The following is an 8,023-nucleotide window of genomic DNA, read 5'->3' on the forward strand; positions in this document are numbered from 1 at the left end:
AACTGGAATGAATATTTTATTATGGATGCCAACTTTAATAGCATTTTTATAGCAACAAAGTACATCTTGAACCCAAGCATTCCTCTTTATTTCAGAATCTTATCAACAGTTATTTTGGTCAAGGTTTAGCACCAAAGATCGATTTTCTGTTTATTCCTTTGGCTTTTATATTGATTGTATATATAGACTGTTGTACTGAATATGGTTACTTATATATATGTACATGAATAAAATATGTTTAATAAGCATGCATAAAATGTATGAACTTGAAAACTGTTCCCTGGTGGAACATAATAGTCTTGGTTGAAATATCTAAGTGACTTCCAAAAGAAATCATTAGTTCCACTCCAGGGTATTTTGTGCCTGCATAGGAGGTCACACTACACACAACAATGATTCCCATTTTTTTTTGTTGTTCTACAATTCCCATGAGAATTCTAGTAACTGTTATATATGGAACAGAACAAATTAAAAAAAAGTTGGTTCCTAGAGGCGCAGACAAGACTTTTGATTTTATTACGTTATTATGGTAGAAGACCTTTAAAATGAAGAAATATGGTGCTGTGGGAGATTGCAAAAATTCTCTCTCTTACCTACTTCAATCTGTGTCTGTGCCCTTCACAAAGGGATTTTGCAACTCCTCTTATCATGAGTTAAAGTTAATTTCCCTGCCTCTGACTCTAGGCTGGCCTTGTGATTTGCTTTGCTAGTAGAATTTGGTAGGAATGACTGTTGCTGGATTTGAACATAGGCCTCGAGAGATCTTGGGCCTTCACCTATCTCTCTTGGGATTGCATCCTTTACCAGAGTGATCATGCCAACCTAGCTTCCTAGAGGGTGAGAGATAATGTGGACCAGAACCAAGTCAGTCCAAATGTCTCTGACAAGGCCTACAGATATCTACAAAGTTTTCCTTGGTAGGTGAATGCAGATATATGAGTGAGCACAGCCGAGACCAGCTAAGCTTAGTCATATCTGCAGAACCACTCATCTAAGCTAGAAACTCATGAGCAATAATAAATGCTTGTTGTTTTAAACCATTAAATGGTGGGGTGGTTTGTTATGTAGCAATAATTGAGACAGATAGGATCATAGAAAGGTGAGCTCCTTGAGGAAAGAGCTCGTGTCTGACTCTCTGGTTGTTATGAGTTCTAGCACACAATATGTGTTTATTATTAAATGTATCTTAAATTTACGAGTCCCATGTGATTTGTTTGGTTTCCTGGGTTGGAGGCCTTTCGGGTGGCACAGCTAGAAGGATAGTATCATAGATCATGGGATTTCTATAGGAGAGGAATGGATTCTCTAACAGAGATGTTAATTGTTCCACAATATCTTCTCTTAATTATTCCTCCTTAGTTCTAGACCTTCTAGACCCTTAGACTTTAATTGGACATAGGACTTCCAGCTATAAAGATTTTGTTTTCTGGCCTCTTCTACAGCTATTAGTATGACTACATTCTGGTCAATAGGTAGAAGTGAAAGGGAGGGAGTGTGCATTCTTTTCCCCTTCCTCCCTTTTGCTGGTTGGGATGCAGATGAAACCAGGCTGGAAAAGGGAGTAGAAAACATGTGCCAAGGGTCCCACATGGATCTTGGGTCCTTGATGCCTTTATGAAATTTTCTGTGGTCAAGGTTCTTAATTATTTACTCCCTCTTCCCTGTAGGAGAATAATTTATTGTCACTCATTGCCATGTGATTAGCAGTACCTCCCTATAGACACACACCTTTACTCTATTTTTAGGACTTGTTTTGGTCAATGAGAATGAGCAGAGTGATGTATGTCACATCTGATCAGAAGCTTTAAAAGCCACTGCACACTTCCCCAATTCTCTTGCTCTTTTTCTGTGTCACAAGACAGCATTTCCCAAATAAGGGTCCTGGCAGAATGAAACATATGGAGCCGAGTCATAGCAGTCAACTTCTATCTACTAAGTGAGTGAGAAATACTTCTAGATGCCTGTAAAATTTGGAGAAGACTTACCTTTGGACTTCTTTTATACAAGAGAGAAATTAACATATTTTTCCTTGACATTATTTTGATATTGAGACATTATTTTGTGTTTTCTGTCCCTCATGGCTAAATTGGATCGTAACTAATTTTACCTTTTATATTATTCCAGAATAAGAATGATATGACTATTCACTTAATTGACGCAAATTTACTCAGCATGTAGGTTAAGGTTGGCACTGTGTAAGGCACTGGAGGCACAATGGTAATCAGAAAGGACCCAGTCCCTGTCCTCTTGGTTACACAGAGATAGAGCCAGAAAGATATTTGGAGAAAATTTCAGGGAATTAAAGGAGTATAGTAGGATTACCTGTTTTAGATTGGGAAATTAGGAAACACCTCTTCGTGAAAATGGATGAAAAAAGGATCAGCTAGGCTAAGAATTGAGGAAAATGGAGAGAACAGCACTTCAGGCAGAGGGAACAACAGGTGTAAAGGTCCTGAGGTAGAAAAGAGCTTTGTGTTTTTGAGGGATGAAAGAAGTCAGGCTATACGTTGATGCACAAGGAGGGAAACAGGCAGATGAGGCTGAAGAATGTGGCAGAGGCCAGATTGCATAAAGCCTTATAGGCCATTCCAAGTATTTTAGTGTTTATTTTTAGAGCATTGTAGGAACTGTTGAACATAGTCTAATATGATTAAATTTATGATATAAGATCACTTGGTTGCCTGCATGGAAAGTAAACTGAAGGAGAATATGTGACTCAGGGAGGCCAGTGTGGGGTTCCTTATGGAGTGTACATGAATGTATACATTGTTTTACCTTTTACATTTAGATCTCTAATCCACCTGGAATGGATTTTCTCTATAGTTAAGGTCAAGATATACTTTGTTCCCCATATGGGTATCCAATTGACCAAGCACCATTTATTGAAAATATCTTTTCCCTATTGCTCTCCTATCATACCTCTGTCATAGATCTGTTTCTAGACTATTTATTGTATGTTTCTAAATTATTTTGTTCCATTGATCTATTTTCTATCCTTGCACAAATACCACTTTATCTTCATTATTGTACCTTTATGATAAATCTTGATATCTAGTGTATAAATTCTCCATCTTTGTTCTTCTTTAAGACTTAGCTATTTTTGGTTGTTTGTTTTTTCATATAAATTTTAGAATTGGTTTGTCAGTTTTCATACACACACACACACACACACACACAGATTTTGATAAGGATTGTATTAGATCCATAGATCATTTTGGAGGAAATTGAAATCTTACAATATTGAAGCTTCTAATCCACAAGCATGGTATATGCCTCTATTTTTTAGGACTTCTTTAATTTCAGTATATGTTTGCACTTTTCTATTAAAGATCTCGCATATATTTCTTTAAATTTATTACTAGATATTTAATGTTTTTTGGTACTATTGAAAACAGTATCTCTTAAAATTTTATTTTTTAATTGTTTGTTGTTACCATAAATAAATGCAATTGAATATTGACCTTTAATCTAGTAATCTTGATAAATTCATTTAGTAATTCTCAAGTTTATAGTTTTTTTTCAGGAAACCATATTATTAACCATAGCACTTATTAACAATGACCATATTATTTCTTTCATCCTAATATTTATGCTTTTTTCTTTCTTTCTTTTGTATTTTTGAGCTGGTTAAAATCTTCAGTAAAAATTTGAATAGAAATAGAGTGGAAAGAATCTTTGCTTTGCTCCCAACCAGTGGGGAGAGCTCTATGGCCAGCCATGACCCCTTGACTTAATTTTCTTAAGTGCTAAGGAATAGGAAAGGGACAAAGAGAGACAAAGGGAAAAGGAGAGAGAGAGACAAGAGGAAGAATGGGAAAGCAAGAAAAGCCTCAAGACCAGATGTGGCAAGCCTCCAGCTCCATGGCTGAGGAAGAACAAGACTTTGAAGAAAGAGATATGAGAATGTTAGGCAAATAGCCTGAAGTCACCTCCAAGGCTACAGGAGTTGCTGGCTGGCTCAGAAAGGCCCACGGATGCTTACTGTTTGGTCAACGCAGCGATCAATTAAATAATCTTATTCTGACTTTGAATGCCTGTATGTGGGTCATGTGTAGCCCAGTGGGCTCTCAGCAGGCCACTCCACACATCTGCATTATTTACCTGGCCCCCTATGGTGTTTGAGATTTTACCCAATGATACATCCTTAGCATCCAAAGGGCTGTGAAAAACAAGCTGAAATGCTTATTCCACAGTGATGCCAGGGAAATATGTTTTCACTGAGATGTAAAATTTTATTGTATTTGTGTGTGGAATTAAGAACTTGGATTTTTGATGGTTTTTGAGCTTTTGATGAGGTGATTGCCCTCAAAAAAGACAGGTGCATTGAAACACCAATGTGAATAGAGTTATGTGGAGGTGTTATTCCTGTCTTGGAAGGATATCCCTCATTCACTCGTCCTATTTTCCAATCATTCACTCAGTCATTACTGTGGAGCACGCGTGCTGGGCAGGTACTGATACTGGGCTGGCTTTCTGAATAATAGTCCTGATTTTGGTCATTTGCCAGTTTCTGTTCTATAAATACTCTCATCATAGCTGATTTCAAGCTATCAACATTGTAGCAATGAACGCAGAGTTAGGAAGAGATACTAGCACTGTCACATATTCTGGATATAAGAGATCTGGCCAAATTTGCATTGAGGATTCCTTCCTATGATGCATCTTACTTACAAACCAAGTTCCCTTGGTTACTGTGCTGTATCCTTGTTGATGCATTTTGGTTCCCAATGATATCCACTTTACCCTTGAGATGATAAAGTGGTTAAAAAACAACAATGCACCATTCTTCTTTCCAAAGCATGCTTCATTACCAGCCTAACACCTCCAGCAAAGCACCTGGTAAATTTCCCGGATACACAGTTTTCTTTGTTGGGACCGGATGCACATACATCCATGCACTTGTTTTACATCCCTAAGTAAGAAAGACTAGGGGTCAGGACAAGACTGGGAATGGATTATTTCATTTCCATTTCATTTAATATTGACCACCTGCTGTCTGCATAGTTCTTTTGTTGGAGATTCCGATACTGTGCTGAGAAAGCCATGAGTTGCAGTCTGTCTGGAGAGATAAGACTTGTGCTTGTGGCTCAGGTAATTAGCAATGTAAGGCAGTGTAAACCAAATGGTAAAATGAGTGATTTCAGGCACTAGACATTCCCTGAGGTCATAGGGCAGGTTGACTGAGGGGCTGCAGTATGGGCAGCAGGCCTTGTGGATGAGGTAGACAGTTTTCTTAGATGTCGGACTCCACCCTGCTTTGACCCTCTCTACCTCATCGTTGTACTGGTGGGAAAGAGCACTCTGCCAAAGAGTGAGGGACATCAGGAGGGGGCAGAGGGGACATGCTGAGGAGTGGGGGAGGCTAAGGTGGGCAGTAAGATAGGAGGGGGCCACATATTGGAGTCAGTGCCAGGCTGAGGACTGTGAACTTGAACCTACAGTGAATGGGTATAGCCTTAGGGATTTTAGAAGATAGCCACAATGTTGGAACCTTAGGCTTTAGTAAGATTAATCGTGTGGCACTGTGTAGCGACTGGATTTGGCCAGGCAGAGAGAGGAACATGGAGACGCAGACACGCCGGATAGGGGTGAAGGTGGCCTGAGCAGTGTGGTAGCCATGGATGGGCAGACAGGGAGGGATGGACTTCACCAAGGAAGGTACAGAAGGGACCTGGGGCTGATGTCAGGGCTGAAAAAGATGTAAGAGCTCAATTTTCTTTCTTTTTATGTGTGGAAATGGGAAGATTGGTCCTTGGAGAATTGGCCAGATAGAAGGGCTCCTGTGTGACTAGGATGGCGGCTGATGCCTTCAGTTTGGAGCCTCTTGTCTGTGTGCCGAGAACTGACCACCCTCAGAGGATCTGTTCAGTGGGTGATTGGCAGAAGAGGATTATGATAAGGTGATATGCATAGCAACTTACTTTTTTTCATATTAAATTGGGCATTTTGGAAGTAAGTAGCCATAGAACATACACTCACTAACATACTATTTCCTGGGGGTGGGGACAGTGGCATTTATCTGAACATTAGGCAAAGCCATGAGATCAAACAGTCCAAAGCCTTCTACCAATGAGATACAATCCCAAATGTTTTCCTGAGATGTGAGCATATGTGAAAATGTCAAATACTGCACATAATGAATGGATTGGGGTGGAGACAGAAAGCCAGTACCACATCTTTCTATTTTTTCTATGTTCTCTGTGCTTTATACAGGCATCTAAATGCTTTGTTAATCTAACTTTGGGATGTTTTCAGGTTGTGGGCAGTCTCCTCTTCTGACAGCCAGAATGAAGAACTCTCTAATTATCCCCTTTGAGAGTCAAGACCAAGTTTTAACATTAAACACTATGTTATCTTAAAAAAAAAAAGTGGGACTGGAGGTACCTGCCTTATAATGGTCAGCACAGGCCCCTGAATTGAAACCTACCTTGTTTGTCACTAGAATCAGATTTCCAAGTGACAGTATGCAATCAAAAAGGGCCAGCATAGCAATTATTTGCAAACCTTTTGTCCATTGCTAATTATGTGCTGGACTCAGTGCTGAATAGTTGCCACGCACTCTCTTGCTTAATCTTCACCAAAACCACCACCCTGCAGTGCAGCACACGAGCAACGAAAGAAGGATGGCTGAAGAGAGGGAAAGGTTCAGAGTGGGGAATCTGCTGAAACAGGGAGGGGACTAGCTGTATGACCTCGGGGACCCAGCTTCACGTCTCGGAGAATCATTCTCTCAACTGCAAAATAAGGATAATAATAATAATCCCTGTGTTCTGTTATTTATTGCTGCATGACAAACTATTCACAGCTTAATGTCCTAAAAGGCTAATGCTCATTTGTTATACTTGTGAATCTGCGGTTTGGGCAGGACCAAGTGGGGACAACTTGTGTGGGTTCCAAGAGGCCTGGGACCTGTTGGAATGGCTTGAAGAGCGGTGACTGGCTGGAGATTGCTCTCTGCACGCAGTCTCAGGGCCTCTCTGTGTGGTCTCCCCAGGTGCTCATACTTCCAAGAGCGTGTTCTAGGCGACAGACAGTAGAGGCTGCTGGTCTATGAAGTCTGAGGCCTGGAAGCTGGCACTGCTGTATTTCCACTGTCTTCTACTGGTCAAAGCACTTCCTAATGCAGGGGAAGGAGATCTCACCTGGCAGTGAAGTGGGCCTCTTTAACTGCTAGTTCATGGAAGTGTTGATTACATGAGATAATGAACATGAAAGCCTTTTAGCATACCATCTAGTACCTCTTAAGAGCCCAATAAATGGAGGCTGTTGTCTTTATTTTTTTTTTTTTTTTTTTTTTTTTTTTTTTTTTTTTTTTTTTTTTTTATTTTATTGGTGTTCAATTTACTAACATACAGAATAACACCCAGTGCCCGTCACCCATTCACTCCCACCCCCCGCCCTCCTCCCCTTCTACCACCCCTAGTTCGTTTCCCAGAGTTAGCAGTCTTTACGTTCTGTCTCCCTTTCTGATATTTCCCACACATTTCTTCTCCCTTCCCTTATATTCCCTTTCACTATTATTTATATTCCCCAAATGAATGAGAACATATAATGTTTGTCCTTCTCCGACTGACTTACTTCACTCAGCATAATACCCTCCAGTTCCATCCACGTTGAAGCAAATGGTGGGTATTTGTCATTTCTAATAGCTGAGTAATATTCCATTGTATACATAAACCACATCTTCTTTATCCATTCATCTTTCGTTGGACACCGAGGCTCCTTCCACAGTTTGGCTATAGTGGCCATTGCTGCTAGAAACATCGGGGTGCAGGTGTCCCGGCGTTTCACTGCATTTGTATCTTTGGGGTAAATCCCCAACAGTGCAATTGCTGGGTCGTAGGGCAGGTATATTTTTAACTGTTTGAGGAACCTCCACACAGTTTTCCAGAGTGGCTGCACCAGTTCACATTCCCACCAACAGTGTAAGAGGGTTCCCTTTTCTCCGCATCCTCTCCAACATTGGTTGTTTCCTGCCTTGTTAATTTTCCCCATTCTCACTGGTGTGAGGTGGGATCTCATT

This window comes from Canis lupus, chromosome 23 (assembly GCF_011100685.1).
Source record: "Canis lupus familiaris isolate Mischka breed German Shepherd chromosome 23, alternate assembly UU_Cfam_GSD_1.0, whole genome shotgun sequence".
In the NCBI taxonomy this organism is placed as follows: Eukaryota; Metazoa; Chordata; class Mammalia; order Carnivora; family Canidae; genus Canis; species Canis lupus.